The sequence below is a fragment of the Mytilus trossulus genome, chromosome 13, assembly GCF_036588685.1.
Source record: "Mytilus trossulus isolate FHL-02 chromosome 13, PNRI_Mtr1.1.1.hap1, whole genome shotgun sequence".
In the NCBI taxonomy this organism is placed as follows: Eukaryota; Metazoa; Mollusca; class Bivalvia; order Mytilida; family Mytilidae; genus Mytilus; species Mytilus trossulus.
In genome coordinates, this window is record NC_086385.1 from 21747762 (window position 1) to 21768040 (window position 20279).

Consider the following 20279-nt stretch of genomic DNA (forward strand, 5'->3'; position numbering starts at 1 on the left):
CAACGTTTTTCTTAAAACAGTTTTCTGGATTTTATCAAAATAAAAAGAATCATATAAAACAAACTATCAAATTAAAGGGAAGGAAGACAGTAAAATATATGTGTAGGTAGATTTTTTTTCTGTGACGTATTAAATTTATAATAAGATCCATTTTGTTACAACCTGTGATCAATTTTATTTGGCAATCGCCAATGGCAGTCAGCAGGGTTAAAGAACATCAGTTGTTTGACCTGTTAGTCAAATGAGTTTTGTTTAAATATACTTTTTCACTCTTTTTGGTCTTTTGGAAAATGTTGTTTGTGCTGTTTTTAGACCCTTCTACAACGAAATTTGTTTGACATGCACACGTATAAAAATTGCGGTTTTTATCCAACGCAGTCATAGGTTTGAACGTAGTTTTCAATTTAGACTCGTATATATATATATATATATATAGGTAGATAAAGTTCGAATATTTAACAATGCCAACACTATGTTTCAATATGATCTGTATAAACCAGAATGTACATGCACAAAAAGGTTAAATGTAAACAAATATTTTGAACAGACGTAAATTATCAGTTTAACTAATTAGAAATTGGCAATTATTCCCATATTCATGTAAAATATATTACGTAAATGTCACATATGGTCTTCTGTTTGGTGTCTCATTATCGTATAACAAACCTATCTCTTTTAATTGACTTCTGTAACGGCTTTATGATCACTTACCGATATATCCCAGCTACTGTTATTTGAGATAAAGAAAACTGTGTGACATACACCTTAGAAGTAGTAATTTAGGTACATAATTACCTACAAGATATGCACTTTTGTTACAATAATTCAGTTACAGAAGTTCCATGTTTTTGGCGTTAATCCATTTCAAATTTAAACTACACGATAAAGTATCTACAGTGAAATGTAAGCAAATAAAAGTATATCCCAGTAACAGTTCAATATAAATATTCTTTAGTTAGTAAGAAATTCTGGCAAATTTATCAATTTATAAATGACAACTAATGCCCGCTATTTACAAACTATATTTTCCCTGATCTATTGAAAATAAATTGTTTTAAACTTTTTATATTTCATTACTTTCTTCTTGAAATGCTGTACACATATTAGAACAGTTTTCGAGTTGTTATGAAAGCAGTGGGAAAAGTGAATGGTATATGGTGCAAGAGGTAACAGTTTTTGGTGTAAAAAACGATGAACAAAATACCAGACCCAAAGGTAAATTCCAAATGGGAAAGTTCATAAACGTAACAAAACCCAAACTCATGACTTTATCAGCCAGCGGGACAAATGGAATTGTATATAGTGCAAAAAGGAATAGCGTCTTAAGTTACACAAATCAAATTCCGTCAAAAACAATGTTTAATACGTTTTTTCTACATTTGATAATCTGGTATGTAAAATGTAAGAAGTCCATACATGTAGGAATAGAAGGAATGCTTGTACAAACAAGGGCTTAAGACAGGTTAGGTTTTAAAAACATGAAGCTAATTAACTTCAAGTAAATTTAAATGAAATATCTTAGTAATTTTTTCTAATCAAGAGCAATTTCAGTTTACTAACGGTATAAAATGTTGCAAATCATTGAAAGAAATATGCATTATTGTCTTTTTTGTCTTTTCTAATTTCCTCTTAGTTCACGGAGAGATTCAGCATTTTTGTATTTTCTCATTTCATCATGTTCATGAAAAGTAGTAAATAACACAACAATGTAAACACTATTTATCGTCCAACAAACAAACCCCCGTTAAGCACTGTCATTAGAACTGCATTGAGGAACTGTTACAAATCTTGAACAAAATGAAACCAAAGTTATAGCACATAAGTCATCACATAGCGCGGTGACAGAAGTGCAAAAAGTCTCATAAACCTATGTGCAATCTCCCTAAATAACACGATTTTTTCTTCATAGCCTAGTAGTTATCACGTCTACCTAATATTGTTTAAGTAAACAGTACTTAATAAACTTGTTACTGTTTGAACTAAGTGTCTTGACTGGGATCCTGGATCAATGCTCGACAGAAGCCGCATATTGAAAAAGTATAACTAGAAGTTTGGGTCAGAATGCCAGGTACAAAATGTGTCTGGCCGTTCTTGTTAGGCAAAGGACGTTTGAGTAGCCTCTAGATCTGGCAATGCTAGCGGAGATATATGTGATGGTGTTCGAAGAAGTTCAGGGCAAGCAATGTCAATTTCTCTGTAAAATGTATACTACAACTCTTACCTCTAGGTTTTAATGGAGTATAGAAGTATCAGGGATGGCATGTCTTCTGGAAGTTGTATGGATGGGTTGAAAAAGTTCCAAATAAACAACCCGACTTCAAGTTGATCTTTTTCTTTTTGATCAAGTTTATACTAGTGTAGCATTTATTCTAGCATCAACACCATTTAATAAGTGTGTCTGTTTTCTTCTTTCATTTTTAGCCAGGCATTGTCAGTTTATTTTCGACTTATGAGTCAACTGTCATCGTGTCGTAATTAACCACGAAAAAAGAACACTAGCATGATTATCCAGATGTTCCCTCACAAATATTTCCTAAATTGATAGAGATAATGAACGGAGAGAGATTCTATAAATTTAGAATGTCAGGCGACCACAGAATTATATACAAAAGAGGTTGTTCAATTGAGAAATAAAAAGATGTTTCCATCAATGTTTTTTTTGTATTATAAAAAATGACAATGAATGATAACACTGTACGATTGTGTAAGTTTAATGCTCTAATGAGATAAATAAATGGATGACCAATTTACCATATTTTTTTTTAATTAAAAGTTGCTCCCTGATTGTATATCATACAATACCAATTATAAGCAACAACTTTTATCTTGAAATATCGAATGTGAACTTACATTCTATTGTGGACTTTACCGGAGACGGAAACGGTAACATAAATCAATTATTATATAGAACTAATCAAAATGTGGATTACTAGATTATTATCTTGTTATAAACGTAGGAATGCAGTCACGTTTGGGATTTCACCACTAGGATAATACATCTCAAAGAATAAACACGAGTTTAAAATGTTCACAAACATAATTTGACATGTTAGAAATGTTATAACTCTCATAACTGAACATATTGTTTTAGCTCTGTGAAGGTTGTACTAACAAAAACTTCAATCTTCTGTTTTCTTAATTCTCATTCATTGTAAAGGATCAGCAAAAAGTAAAATCACAAAAATACTGAACTCAGAGGAAAATCAATACGAAAAGTCCATAATCACATGGCAAAAATCCTTGTTTCCCCTTAGTTTCATAATACAAACTTTTTTCATGAACTAAGCAACAATGCATGAATGACTACACGTGTATGTTTTCTTTTTATTGTTCTTTTATCCCTGATTACAGTATAAGGCAACCTAATATAATTGGGTCATTTATGAGTTGGTATTACTTTGCTTCATAAAAAAGAATGGCCAACGTCGATACAAGCATCTTGTCTTAGGGAGAGATAAATCCTACTTTGTAAAGGATCAATCTGATTCAAACAAAAAATTCTCTGAAACTGATATTATCAAGATACTTGATTTTTTGATTGACAACATAATTGTTACGTTCGGAAGACGTGTTTTTAACAGACTGTCGGCATTCCAATGGGAACAAACTGCGCCCCTCTACTTGCCGACTTGTTTCTTTATTATTATGAGGCTGACTTCATGCAGGATCTTCTTCGGAAGAAAGATAAGAAGTTAGCAATTTCCTTTAACTCTACTTTCCGCTATATAGAAAATGTTCTTTCACTAAACAATTCAAAATTTGGTGACTATGTGGAACGCATCTATCCCATCGAACTAGAGATAAAGGATACTACAGATACAGTTAAGTCGGCTTCATATCTTGACTTACATCTAGAAATTGACAATGAGGGTCGGTTGAAAACAAAACTTTACGACAAAAGAGATGTTTTCAGCTTTCCAATTGTGAACTTTACATTTGTAAGTAGCAACATTCCAGCAGCACCTGAATACGGGGTATATATCTCCCAATTGATTCCCGTGCTTGCATTTTCTATCATGATTTTCTTGATAGAGGTTTACTGCTCACAAGGAAGCTATTAAAACAAGGGTTCCAAATGGTGAAGTTGAAATCATCCCTTCGTAAATTTTACGGACGCCATCACGAGTTGGTTGACCGTTATGGAATAACCGTTTCACAAATGATAACGGATATTTTCCTTACGTAGTTACTACAATCCTCTACCCTTTCATGAATGTGACCTACCGAATTAGACTATTTACCGGATGAGTAATCACATAAACAACACGACGGGTGCCACATGTGGAGCAGGATCTGCTTACCCAACCGGAGCACCTGAGATCACCCCTAGTTTTTGGTGGGGTTCGTGTTGTTTATTCTTTAGTTTTCTATGTTGTGTCATGTGTACTTTTGTTTTTCTGTTTGTCTTTTTCATTTTCAGCCATGGCGTTGTCAGTTTGTTGTAGATTTATGAGTTTGACTGTCCCTTTGGTATCTTTCGTCCCTCTTTTATGACTATGAAACCTGAGGAAGGAACATTTAATCAATTTGACTAAACGAGATGCTGTAAAAATACTCTAGAGAAAAAAAAACCAATTAGTTGCAAAAGAAACTATGGTTGCCGGTTAAGGCAATTTCGCGTTTTCGACTTTTATATTCTATAGGGCGAAAACACGAAAACGCGAAATCGCGAAGTCGAATTCGCGTTTTTGTGTTTTAGACTTCGCGATTTCGCGTTTTCGCCCTATAGAATATGAAAGACGAAAACGCGAAATAGCCTTAACCGGCCGCCATTCTATTCATATCTTTGTTTTAATAGCTGTTTAAATGTGAAATCGAAAAAAATTTAGATGTTTTCAAAAATTGTCAATATTCCACCGCGATTTAACTTTTGGTCGATATATTTGTCTTCTTAACATGTAACAAAGCAAACCTCTCTTTATCTTATCAAGCAGCTGTTCCACAAAATATCACAATCTAAATATGTTTGATTAGCAATTAATCGTCAAGTTCCCAAACAGAGTTTGATGCGTTGATAAATTAAATATCCTGTAATTTGTGATAGCAATAATTGATGTTAATTGTGCATCATCATTTGGAACTATTTAAAAAGTGTATTCTTCATAAACCTGATACTTTTGAACTTTCACTGACAAATTGTTCGGTCATAAATAATCATTATATTGTTTAACTATTCATTATTTTATCGAAATCATTTTATTTGCAATATTTGTCCGTCAGAGTAATTTCATTATGAATTAACCATTTTCTTCATTGTTCGTTATAAATCTTTTTCATTTATAAGTAACAATTCATGTTAGTATATTTTCTCATAGTCGGAAATTTGTTTCAAGATAAATCTTTTTGTAAATAATAGATAAAGTCACAGCTTAACATAATTCTTAACTCCGAGGGAAATTCAAAACGATCAGTCCCTTAATAAATAGCCAAATCAAAATGGTCGATGCCACTGCTGGTGGACGTTTCATCCCCGAGGGTATCACCAGCCCAGTCTGCCAGTAGTCAGCACTTAGGTGTTGACATGAATAACACTTATATGGTCATTTGTTTAAAAATTTCCTGTGAAAAAACTATTAATTTTTCGAAAAACTAAGGATTTTCTTATCCCATGGGGGAAAAGATTACCTCAGCCGTATTTTGCACAATTTTTGGGAATTTTGGGTCCTCAATGCTCTACAACTTTGTACTTGTTTGGCATTGTAACTGTTTTGAAATGAATGTCACTGATGAGTCTTATGTAGACGAAACACGCGTCTGGCGCACTAAATTATAATCTCGTACCTTTGACTACTTTCTCACACACATCAAACGAATAAATAACAACTTTGATACTCCTGACATCACGGAAGGGGGGGGGGGGGTTAACTTCCTATTATTGGGTATACGGGGATGTGCCAAAAATTTGGGTCATAATCATTAATGGTCAATTATTAAGTTCACATTTCTAATAAGTTCACAAATGAACCCCAGAAATGTGTCTCCTGATTTGATCTTCAATAACGTTGTGACGTCATATTTTAAATATTGTATATATAAGTATAGGTAATTCTTTCTTGAATATTTATATAACTATAGGTACTGAGTTTCAGTGAATGTTATATTAAAATGGGTACGTTTTTAAGGCAATAATGGCACACCGCTACCAAAAAAATATCAAAGTTCCCTCCCCCCCCTTTGCTGGATACAGTCATAATTATATAGGATATTTTGAATACATCCTAACGGATATTTAAATCCTATGGGATTTATAATCTTTTAGGATATTAAGAATATCGTAAATGGTAGATTATTAATAAACCTGATTTGATAGCTAGCTAAATCTCTCACGTGTATGACACTCTCATAAAATTCCATTATATTGACAACGATTAGAGAACAAAGCAAACAGACAACATGTCAAAATAAATTATTAGCCAACTGCTATTATTTTAGAATATTTAGATACGCAGCCTCTGTTTTAATTACTCTACCGTTGTAAAATTTGAAATAAAATACCAGCTTAGATTGGTCTGTGCTGTTTCTTGGGAATGAATTTCTACGTAATCGTTGTTGTAACATTCGATCATATCACACATACCTTTTTTTTTTTTTATCTAATGCATATCTTTGTCTTCTTCGTTGTCAATAGCTATACACCCTACCATTTTTGGAAATTTAGCATTGTACTAGCGTCTTTATGTTCGGTTTCAACTGTTTTATTTTATAATTATTTTTTTTTTTTTAATTGTTTTAGTTCAATCAGAATACATTGATACGATTCATTTTACATCTTACTCATACTGAAGAAGGAAATCTGTTAAACGAAATATTTTTTATCTTTGGGTGAAGTTGTGCCGTTTTAGACTTGTTATAGATATAGAATACTAATTTTGACAATTCTCTATGTAATTATTTATTTAAGCATTTCAAGTCAAAAGTGCAGATTGATTCGGTGTCGGTCTTTTATCTCACCGTGATTTTTAGTCTGTATTTGCTTGATATCAAGTAGGACTACTCCGTGCATTATGAAAGGACATTGCTTTAGGAAAGACATAGATATACATGATTTCCATTGTGTTCATCATTTTTTTTTCAGAAACTTCCTCCGATATTTTTTTTTTTAATGCGAAGGAAAGCAAAAAGTGCACGGCTCTGTCTATATATCCTGGCATTCTAGAGCAGCCTATGATCAATTATTTTGCTATTTGCTGAAAATTCTTCTGTTGTTTAATCAATAAGTTTTTTTAACTTGCATTTAAATGTATCATCAAGGTGTATACCTTTCAGGATTACCAAGCTTTTCAAAATTTATTGAGTGACAAATGTATGTGAAGTTAGCAGCCGGTTCGTTATTTGATATTCGATATTCAATATCCAACCGGCTGCTAGCAGTCGGTTGGATATTCAAAAATTTGTTGAAAATCTTTGATAACATTAAAAACATGATTTTCATAGTTATAATGACTGATAAGATACGTAGGAAATCGTAAAATGACCTCTCCAAGCTGTTGTAAGTTCTCGTTGTCCTCGAATATAAACCCTTTTCTATGTTGCATATTTGTCTTTATATAATATAGATTGTTGTCAATAAAACAACTTCAAAGATTTACTTTTATACATGATATTTCTTTAAACAAAAAGAAAAACCACTAATTCAAGAAAACATTATGAATTATAAATAGAAATATTTATGGAATGCCCAAAAAAGAAATATATAGACAAGTGAAAACCTATCTGAGACCGCTTAAATAAGTGTGAGACCCCCCTGGTCATTCAATGTCCATAAAATTTAATTAAATTATAGACTCTGTATATATAAAGGTTGTATTAGAAGGATTTCCCAGAATATTGTTATATTCGATATCTATGGAGGGCTTATATTGTCACTTTTCAGTTAAAAATTATCAAAATTTTAGGACAAAGGGCACAGGGCAATGGTGATACCCCTGATCTTTCAATCTGCCTTATATTAAGCAGACATCTAGTCAATAGGTAGATACAAACGTGACTAAAAGGAATTTGGGTACACTTCATGTCTTTCATGTTTACGGAGCGCCCAAAGTGCCAGTTGGATATTCAAAATATACAGTGAAAACCTACCTGAGACCGCTTAAATGAGTGTGAGACCCCCCTGGTCATTCAATGTCCATAAAATTTATTTAAATTATAGACTCTGTATATATAAAGGTTTTAATAGAAGGATTTCCCAGAATATTGTTATATTCGATATCTATGGAGGGCTTATATTGTCACTTTTCAGTTAAAAATTATCATAATTTTAGGACAAAGGGCACAGGGCAATGGTGATAGCCCCCTGATCTCTCAATCTGCCTAATATTAAGTAGACATCTAGTCAATAGGTAGATACAAACGTGACTAAAGGGAATTTGGGTACACTTCATGTCTTTCATGTTTACGGAGCGCCCAAAGTGCCAGTTGGATATTCAAAATATACAGTGAAAACCTACCTGAGACCGCTTAAATGAGTGTGAGACCCCCCTGGTCATTCAATGTCCAAAAAATTTAATTAAATTATAGACTCTGTATATATAAAGGTTGTTTAAGAAGGATTTCCCAGAATATTGTTACATTCGATATCTATGGAGGGCTTATATTGTCACTTTTCAGTTAAAAATTATCATAATTTTAGGACAAAGGGCACAGGGCAATGGTGATAGCCCCCTGATCTTTTAATCTGCCTAATATTTAGCAGACATCTAGTCAATAGGTAGATACAAACGTGACTAAAAGGAATTTGGGTACACTTCCTGTCTTTCATGTTTACGGAGCGCCCAAAGTGCCAGTTGGATATTCAAAATATACAGTGAAAACCTACCTGAGACCGCTTAAATGAGTGTGAGACCCCCCTGGTCATTCAATTGCCATAAAATTTAATTTAATTAAATTATAGACTCTGTATATATAAAGGTTATGTTAGAAGGATTTCCCAGAATATTGTTATATTCGATATCTATGGAGGGCTTATATTGTCACTTTTCAGTTGAATATTATCAAAATTTTAGGACAAAGGGCACAGGGCAATGGTGATAGCCCCCTGATCTTTTAATCTGCCTAATATTTGACAGACATCTAGTCAATAGATAGATACAAACGTGACTAAAAGGAATTTGGGTACACTTCATGTCTCTCATGTTTACGGAGCGCCCAAAGTGCCAGTTGGATATTCAAAATATACAGTGAAAACCTACCTGAGACCGCTTAAATGAGTGTGAGACCCCCCTGGTCATTCAATGTCCAAAAAATTTAATTAAATTATAGACTCTGTATATATAAAGGTTGTTTTAGAAGGATTTCCCAGAATATTGTTTCATTCGATATCTATGGAGGGCTTATATTGTCACTTTTCAGTTAAAAATTATCATAATTTTAGGACAAAGGGCACAGGGCAATGGTGATAGCCCCCTGATCGTTCAATCTGCCTAATATTAAACAGACATCTAGTCAATAGGTAGATACAAACGTGACTAAAAGGAATTTGGGTACACTTCCTGTCTTTCATGTTTACGGAGCGCCCAAAGTGCCAGTTGGATATTCAAAATATATAGTGAAAACCTACCTGAGACCGCTTAAATGAGTGTGAGACCCCCCTGGCCATTCAATGTCCATAAAATTTATTTTAATTAAATTATAGACTCTGTATAAATAAAGGTTATGTTAGAAGGATTTCCCAGACTATTGTTATATTCGATATCTATGGAGGGCTTATATTGTCACTTTTCAGTTAAATATTATCAAACTTTTAGGACAAAGGGCACAGGGCAATGGTGATAGCCCCCTGATCGTTCAATCTGCCTAATATGAAGCAGACATCTAGTCAATAGATAGATACAAATGTGACAAAAAGGAATTTGGGTACACTTCCTGTCTTTCATGTTTACGGAGCGCCTTAAGTGCCAGTTGGATATTCAAAATATACAGTGAAAACCTACCTGAGACCGCTTAAATGAGTTAGAGACCCCCCTGGTCATTCAATGTCCATAAAATTTATTTTAATTAAATTATAGACTCTGTATATATAAAGGTTATGTTAGAAGAATTTCCCAGAATATTGTTATATTCGATATCTATGGAGGGCTTATATTGTCACTTTTCAGTTAAATATTATCAAAATTTTAGGACAAAGGGCACAGGGCAATGGTGATAGCCCCCTGATCTTTCAATCTGCCTAATATTAAGCAGACATCTAGTCAATAGGTAGATACAAACGTGACTAAAAGGAATTTGGGTACACTTCCTGTCTTTCATGTTTACGGAGCGCCCAAAGTGCCAGTTGGATATTCAAAATATATAGTGAAAACCTACCTGAGACCGCTTAAATGAGTGTGAGACCCCCCTGGTCATTCAATGTCCATAAAATTTATTTTTATTAAATTATAGACTCTGTATAAATAAATGTTATGTTAGAAGGATTTCACAGAATATTGTTATATTCGGTATCTATGGAGGGCTTATATTGTCACTTTTCAGTTAAATATTATCAAACTTTTAGGACAAAGGGCACAGGGCAATGGTGATAGCCCCCTGATCGTTCAATCTGCCTAATATGAAGCAGACATCTAGCCAATAGATAGATACAAATGTGACTAAAAGGAATTTGGGTACACTTCCTGTCTTTCATGTTTACGGAGCGCCTTAAGTGCCAGTTGGATATTCAAAATATACAGTGAAAACCTACCTGAGACCGCTTAAATGAATGTGAGACCCCCCTGGTCATTCAATGTCCATAAAATTTAATTCAATTAAATTATAGACTCTGTATAAATAAAGGTTATGTTAAAAGGAATTCCCAGAATATTGTTATATTCGATATCTATGGAGGGCTTATATTGTCACTTTTCAGTTAAATATTATCAAACTTTTAGGACAAAGGGCACAGGGCAATGGTGAAAGCCCCCTGATCTTTTAATCTGCCTAATATTAAGCAAACATCTAGTCAATAGATAGATACAAACGTGACTAAAAGGAATTTGGGTACACTTCATGTCTCTCATGTTTACGGAGCGCCCAAAGTGCCAGTTGGATATTCAAAATATACAGTGAAAACCTACCTGAGACCGCTTAAATGAGTGTGAGACCCCCCTGGTCATTCAATGTCTAAAAAATTTAATTAAATTATAGACTCTGTATATATAAAGGTTGTTTTAGAAGGATTTCCCAGAATATTGTTACATTCGATATCTATGGAGGGCTTATATTGTCACTTTTCAGTTAAAAATTATCATAATTTTAGGACAAAGGGCACAGGGCAATGGTGATAGCCCCCTGATCTTTCAATCTGCCTAATATTAAGCAGACATCTAGTCAATAGGTAGATACAAACGTGACTAAAAGGAATTTGGGTACACTTCCTGTCTTTCATGTTTACGGAGCGCCCAAAGTGCCAGTTGGATATTCAAAATATATAGTGAAAACCTACCTGAGACCGCTTAAATGAGTGTGAGACCCCCCTGGTCATTCAATGTCCATAAAATTTATTTTTATTAAATTATAGACTCTGTATAAATAAATGTTATGTTAGAAGGATTTCACAGAATATTGTTATATTCGATATCTATGGAGGGCTTATATTGTCACTTTTCAGTTAAATATTATCAAACTTTTAGGACAAAGGGCACAGGGCAATGGTGATAGCCCCCTGATCGTTCAATCTGCCTAATATTAAGTAGACATCTAGTCAATAGGTAGATACAAACGTGACTAAAAGGAATTTGGGTACACTTCATGTCTTTCATGTTTACGGAGCGCCCAAAGTGCCAGTTGGATATTCAAAATATACAGTGAAAACCTACCTGAGACCACTTAAATTAGTGTGAGACCCCCCTGGTCATTCATTGTCCATAACATTTATTTAAATTATAGACTCTGTATATATGAAGGTTGTATTAGAAGGATTTCCCAGAATATTGTTATATTCGATATCTATGGAATTCTTATATTGTCACTTTTCAGTTAAAAATTATCAAAATTTTAGGACAAAGGGCACAGGGCAATGGTGATAGCCCCCTGATCTTTCAATCTACCTAATATTTAGCAGACATCTAGTCAATAGGTAGATACAAACGTGACTAAAAGGAATTTGGGTACACTTCCTGTCTTTCATGTTTACGGAGCGCCCAAAGTGCCAGTTGGATATTCAAAATATACAATGAAAACCTACCTGAGACCGCTTAAATGAGTGTGAGACCCCCCCTGGTCATTCAATGTCCATAAAATTTAATTAAATTATAGACTCTGTATATATTAAGGTTGTAATAGAAGGATTTCCCAGAATATTGTTATATTCGATATCTATGGAGGGCTTATATTGTCACTTTTCAGTTAAAAATTATCATAATTTTAGGACAAAGGGCACAGGGCAATGGTGATAGCCCCCTGATCTTTCAATCTGCCTAATATTAAGTAGACATCTATTCAATAGGTAGATACAAACGTGACTAAAGGGAATTTGGGTACACTTCATGTCTTTCATGTTTACGGAGCGCCAAAAGTGCCAGTTGGATATTCAAAATATACAGTGAAAACCTACCTGCGACCACTTAAATGAGTGTGAGACCCCCCTGGTCATTCAAAGTCCATAAAATTTAATTAAATTATAGACTCTGTATATATAAAGGTTGTTTTAGAAGGATTTCCCAGAATATTGTTACATTCGATATCTATGGAGGGCTTATAATGTCACTTTTCAGTTAAAAATTATCATAATTTTAGGACAAAGGGCACAGGGCAATGGTGATAGCCCCCTGATCGTTCAATCTGCCTAATATTAAGCAGACATCTAGTCAATATGTAGATACAAACGTGACTAAAAGGAATTTGGGTACACTTCCTGTCTTTTATGTTTACGGAGCGCCCAAAGTGCCAGTTGGATATTCAAAATATACAGTGAAAACCTACCTGAGACCGCTTAAATGAGTGTGAGACCCCCCTGGTCATTCAATGTCCATAAAATTTAATTAAATTATAGACTCTGTATATATTAAGGTTGTAATAGAAGGATTTCCCAGAATATTGTTATATTCGATATCTATGGAGGGCTTATATTGTCACTTTTCAGTTAAAAATTATCATAATTTTAGGACAAAGGGCACAGGGCAATGGTGATAGCCCCCTGATCTTTCAATCTGCCTAATATTAAGTAGACATCTATTCAATAGGTAGATACAAACGTGACTAAAGGGAATTTGGGTACACTTCATGTCTTTCATGTTTACGGAGCGCCAAAAGTGCCAGTTGGATATTCAAAATATACAGTGAAAACCTACCTGCGACCGCTTAAATGAGTGTGAGACCCCCCTGGTCATTCAATGTCCATAAAATTTAATTAAATTATAGACTCTGTATATATAAAGGTTGTTTTAGAAGGATTTCCCAGAATATTGTTACATTCGATATCTATGGAGGGCTTATATTGTCACTTTTCAGTTAAAAATTTTCATAATTTTAGGACAAAGGGCACAGGGCAATGGTGATAGCCCCCTGATCGTTCAATCTGCCTAATATTAAGCAGACATCTAGTCAATAGGTAGATACAAACGTGACTAAAAGGAATTTGGGTACACTTCCTGTCTTTCATGTTTACGGAGCGCCCAAAGTGCCAGTTGGATATTCAAAATATACAGTGAAACCTACCTGAGACCGCTTAAATGAGTGTGAGACCCCCCTGGTCATTCAATGTCCAAAAAATTTAATTTAATTAAATTATAGACTCTGTATATATAAAGGTTATGTTAGAAGGATTTCCCAGAATATTGTTATATTCGATATCTATGGAGGGCTTATATTATCACTTTTCAGTTAAAAATTATCAAAATTTTAGGACAAAGGACACAGGGCAATGCTGATAGCCCCCTGAACTTTCAATCTGCCTAATATTAAGTAGACATCTAGTCAGTAGGTAGATACAAACGTGGCTGAAGGAAATTTGGGTACACTTCCTGTCTTTCATGTTTACGGAGCGCCCAAAGTGCCAGTTGGATATTCAAAATATACAGTGAAAACCTACCTGAGACCGCTTAAATGAGTGTGAGACCCCCCTGGTCATTCAATGTCCATAAAATTTAATTAAATTATAGACTCTGTATATATTAAGGTTGTAATAGAAGGATTTCCCAGAATATTGTTATATTCGATATCTATGGAGGGCTTATATTGTCACTTTTCAGTTAAAAAATTATCATAATTTTAGGACAAAGGGCACAGGGCAATGGTGATAGCCCCCTGATCTTTCAATCTGCCTAATATTAAGTAGACATCTAGTCAATAGGTAGATACAAACGTGACTAAAGGGAATTTGGGTACACTTCATGTCTTTCATGTTTACGGAGCGCCAAAAGTGCCAGTTGGATATTCAAAATATACAGTGAAAACCTACCTGCGACCGCTTAAATGAGTGTGAGACCCCCCTGGTCATTCAATGTCCATAAAATTTAATTAAATTATAGACTCTGTATATATAAAGGTTGTTTTAGAAGGATTTCCCAGAATATTGTTACATTCGATATCTATGGAGGGCTTATATTGTCACTTTTCAGTTAAAAATTATCATAATTTTAGGACAAAGGGCACAGGGCAATGGTGATAGCCCCCTGATCGTTCAATCTGCCTAATATTAAGCAGACATCTAGTCAATAGGTAGATACAAACGTGACTAAAAGGAATTTGGGTACACTTCCTGTCTTTCATGTTTACGGAGCGCCCAAAGTGCCAGTTGGATATTCAAAATATACAGTGAAAACCTACCTGAGACCGCTTAAATGAGGGTGCGACTCCCCTGGTCTTTCAATGTCCATAAAATTGAATAAAATCATAGAATCTGTATATATAAAGGTTGTATTAGAAGGATTTCCCAGAATATTGTCATATTCGAAATCTATGGAGGGCTTATGTTGTCACTTTTCAGCTGAAAATTCTCAAAATTTTAGGACAAAGGGCACAGGGCTATGGCGATAGCCCCCTGATCTCTCAATCTGCATAATATTAAGCAGACATATAGTTAATAGGTAGGCAAAAATTATAACATTATGTTGGAAGGGGGCAACTGTCCCCAATTGGGATTGTGAGAGATTAAACAAGCAGCTGACCACCGTCTTGGCAAAGAGAGAGACCAATTGAGCTTTGTAAATTGTGAGCTTTGGGATGAAAAAACCAAGCGCACCGGGTATGATTACCACGAATTTTATACTTTTTGAAAAACCATTGAATTGGGGATACTAGTAGTTGTTTTGGGTGACCTAAAATAATTTTATTTTGGATTGTTAGGATAAAGACATGGATCCAATTGCTTAGAATAGCTGGAATTAGTTGTTGAAAACGTTAATGCCCTGAGAGGTATTGCCAAAATGAACCACCTCCGATGGTACTCCCGGATGAGGAAGGATCAGTTGGTTCAGTTGATCGAAACGAAGATCAACATTATTTGAGCTCTGTCTCAACCCTATACGAGGAAGGATATTATCACCCAGGCCAAAAAGGATGAGTTGATAGGGGTTAGCAGGATGTCGAAAGATCAACTACTGGAGAAGTTACAGGAAAATTCAGAGAAGATAGGAAAGCCATTGGGGATAAAATTGAGGTACATCCACCATTTGTCCACTGAAGATGGTATTTTTAAAACTACTTGAAAAATGACCCCATTATTGACATGGATGTGACGACCTACCTTGGTGGAACTTATAGACGATTTTGCATTGAAAGGATAAAAAGGATCAAAAAGTCAATGTAATGCTGCACAGTGAAAATTAACCAAACAGGTAAGATGGATGATAAGAACGAGGGATACTTTCACTTGGGAAACCACATTTTCACCTTAACCACGGACTTGCTTGAAACCTAGGCCTTGAGGAGATGGATGAAAAGATCAGAGAAAAGATTGCACAGTGGACCTCTTAAAAAAGGGCTGGACATCGAAGGCAATTGTAAAACTTCAAGTCAATATTAACAAACACCGACCGCTGGGTGAGTCCTAGTACATTGATTAGCCGGTGTGGATCAAAGCCAAGAAGACTGTAATCAATGTGAAAAATAGGCAGTAAAAAAGGTAGACCCAAAACAAACGGACAAGGTTACACAGAGCTCAATCTTGTTAGCCTTAAGGATATTAATGAATTTGAGAAGGCCAATTCCACCCTGGCGGTTACTGTATCTAGAATAGATGATAGTGAAGTATACCCGCTGCACATTTCAAACGTTGGTAAACAGTGGGAGAGAGAACTCAACTTATTGCTGATCGAAGGCTACAGGTGCACGAAACACTTTTATAGCAAGAAAGTCCTGGAGACCAACAAAGAGTGTTGGTGTCAACCGTAAGGCAGTCAAGATCGAGCTGCCTAAAAAGGGAAATACCAGCTGACCTTTGTTAACACCACCCATTCGATGAGAGTCTCTTTCGTATTGTACGCGGACTTTGAGTGCTTAAATTTACCGATAAGGTTGAAACCAAAAACGATAAGGTAGCAATACACAGTTAGAAGTTTAGTTACGCATTATAAACATGGTGATTTTTTTCAATATGAAAGTTTTTGTACAATAAAATAGATTTTTAGATAATTGAAGAATAGTATAGCCTTCATAGTGGGGTTATATGAACATTTAGATTGTTTTTAGCATGTTTTATATGGCATTTACCTGTTTGACAGTCCGTATTTTCATATTCCTACCACGCATAGGTCTATAAATTATTGTAGTGTTTATCAACAAAGATTTATCGCTCGATCTTTTCAATTCAATTTTATGGAAAAACGAGCAGAAATGCATGTATTTTTTTTATTTTTTTTTACCTTTCGATAGATTTTTGCCTATGGTTTCAGGAAAGGTATCACTGTTTTAACCAACGCTTAGAGACGCTAAAAACAAACGCTTAGAGGTGTTCAAACTATCGCCTAGGGGATTTCACGTCAACGCTGTAAATTAATAACGTTTATAAAGATTACAGACCCTAAACAGTGTGAGGCACTCGCCAGGGAGTTGCAAGAGATCAAGCGAAAAATTTAAGCCAGTAACATGCAGCATCGCCTCGAGAAGATTGAACTCAACCGGGACCTTTCCAAGGTGTTAAGCATGTGGTTGAGGCTCTGCGAGAGGCAGCTTCACCGATCACCAAAAAAATCGTATACCTTCCTGCAGCAGTGACAGCAATCCCTCCTACACCGCCAAAGTTTGACTACCCACTTCCCATAGCACCACCTACAGACATCATCCTCGGACCTCGAGCACAGCAGTATTTGCAGATCAGTAACAATCCTTCCGCCGAACACACCTGAAACCGATGGTATCTTCATCGGAAGCTAACCAGCATGCAGTTACTTCTGACGGCGATGATATTTTCGTGGATGGTGTAAAGTACAGAGGAAACCTTGACCTCTGGGAACTCATGGTGAAAAAGAAACCAGAATCGTTCGAGCCCGAAGTTTTTAAGACCTTGTCGACTATGCAGAGATCCTGAACAGTTCCGTTGCCATGTATCAAGGCAGTTAAACCTCTCGAGAACCCAAAGGCAATAAAGAAGATTGTGTCGCACATCTAAAGCAAGATGAGCAATGTAGCGGATTTCAAACCTTATTTCTACCCTCCGACTTTGACCAGCTCCTCTATCGCTTGGATCTGTGCAACGCTGCCTACAGTGCTGGAAACAATGGTGTGAGCAACGCAATTGTAGCGATCCTCGATGCCATGAAGAAAGGTGAACACATCAGTATCAAGGAATATAAGTTACTCCATCGTAATATCATGAGTTAAGAAAGGTTTTGCTCGAAAGTATGCATACGGTGGTAAAAGTTTGTTTGACACTATATATCTGCGTTATCTATCGCTGGTCGCATGTTCACCTCCTTTGCTGCCAAGACCTTGGAAAGTAAGGCTATGAGCGCTGCCACCAATGCAGCAATGATAGGAGTTAAAAAGGTGGTAGCCAAAGTCGTCGACCATGTCGTTGACAAAGTGACCCGCCCCCGAAAACCCAGTGTCCAACGCAGCAAACCCAATCAACAGCTAATTGTTAAACGCAGTAAGCCCCACAACCAAACCCAGTAAAGCAATCTCATCTCTGGTCGTGGCATCGCTATCATCCACAACTTCCTCAAACGCTATAAATAAATACATAATGTCTGACATCCTTACAATCACAGAAATGTTGACCTTCGATGAACGTCGTCAAAAATATAAATACCAAGTTCACGTATTCGAACCTTGAGCTGGCGCCCAACTAACCAACTCTGGAGCGGAGACCCGAATCAACATCAAAACGCAGGAACTGTTCCTCCACCAAACCGAGCGTTATCTCTTGGTAGGAGGGCGACTTCAAAAGCACGACGGCACTCCATATGCAAACGTTGATCGCATTCACAATGGTATCATGTATCTCTTCAAAACTATCTGTTATCGACTCTCCGGCCAGCAAATTGAACACATTAACGACCCCGGCATCGCCACCACTATGATGGAAATGTTAACCTACCCCGACGACTTCTCAAAATCGCAGGGTCCCAACTGTGGCATAAGGATTCTTCCACCGATGCCGAGGCTGAGAACACTGGATTTGCAGCCTGCCATGGATTCATTATCACCAAGACCACCAACAAAGGATCATACTCGTTTGCCATCCCCCTGAAACATATTTTGGGATGATTACAACAAAAATATTGTACAGGCACAAACTCCCACTCGTTCGCAATTCAGATGCAAATGTCATTCTTAGGGCAGCCGCCGTCAATAACGTGGCAAAAATAATCCTGATTTAAATCTCTTGGTTCCTCCCTCACATCACTCCTGCAGACACAAACAAGATGCAACTGTACAAAACCATCCAGAATAAATCCAAGATCCACTGTGGATTTTGCATGAGACATTGCGATTTCATAGCCGTTCCCCAAGCCTCACAGTTTAAGTGCTGCCTAGCTGCCAATAGTGGTCGCGAAAAGCCTAGATATATCACCATTGCCTTCCAAACCGACAGAGATAATGACAAAATCCATAATGCTTCCGTGTTCGATCACTGCTCAGTCGTCCACTTTAATGCCTGTTTCTCACAAAACAAGGTTGCCATAGTGTTCAAGAAGGCTGTAGACTTCAGAAAGAAATTCTACAACATTGACACTCTCCTCAGTAACGGTGGCGTCAACCCCTCTTGTTTCATTGACTTATAGCCGCTGTTTGTCATCGATGTAAGTCATCAGTCCGAGTGGACATCCAGATTCGAGCGGAATTCGAGCGTTATGTTCCCGCCAACACCGAAGAATTTGCACTTGCAATGTCCTTCAGTTCGAATCGAACGGTCAGAAGTTGAACGTCGTGTTTTAATAAATAAATGGACACCATGCATACTGTTGCAACAAATCGTCAACAACACAGACCCAAAACAAGGGTTTTCCATTCTTGTCTCTGGAAAAGATAGTCGCATTCTTACCTGGTTTGACCCCCTTACCTAACTACAATTTAAGGAATCGAACACCATGTTGCAATTTAAGCGACATCTCTACACATTTGATCGGGCAACAAACGGTTACAAAGACATTGTTAGCATCAGAAGCATCAACAGCATCCTGGTGAACAGTAGCATCATCAATGGAAGCTACGTACACGTCACCCAACAGTCCACTATCTACAGCTTTTCCCCCGCAATCGATCCCGGGATAAAGATAATTCAAAAGCCAAAAAGCATGGTGTACTTACCCGTGACCTTGAGAACCATCAATCGCATGCAGACATACCTCACCGATCAAAACGGTGATCCTATCAATCTCCGCATTGAACATCTCACCATCCGCTTCCATTTTCGCGAGGTATGCATAAATAGTCTATCAAAATACGGTTTGAACTTCATAAAAGGTCAAGCTAATAAATTACAGAAAGCAGCCAAAAAAGGTTGCCCGGACACCATTCGTTTATCCCACACAAACCTGCAAGGTGCACACAAAATGTTGCTTACCCTGCGACAGATTGAAAAAGCTCCTAGAAAAGGTTCTAGTAGTATGACTCTGAAAATAAGCACTACCCAATTGAAGAAAAACATTCAAAAAGAAGGGGATTCCTACCAAAGTTAGCGGGAATGGCTATGCGAGCCCTTCCTATGTTGGCGAACACAATTATGCCAGCATGAAGTGTTGGAGCCCTTATAAGTTGCCTGTGTGAAATATAGCCGTCAATAACGCATTTGGACCTGGATTTTACATCAAACGAGATGGTTGTGTAAGCTGTGTGAAGGTGCGTGGTATAGGTCTGTATATCTTCCCCCGCCAAGCTAACTTCAACCTATGGTGACGGTTTGTACTTGAAACAACTCGATT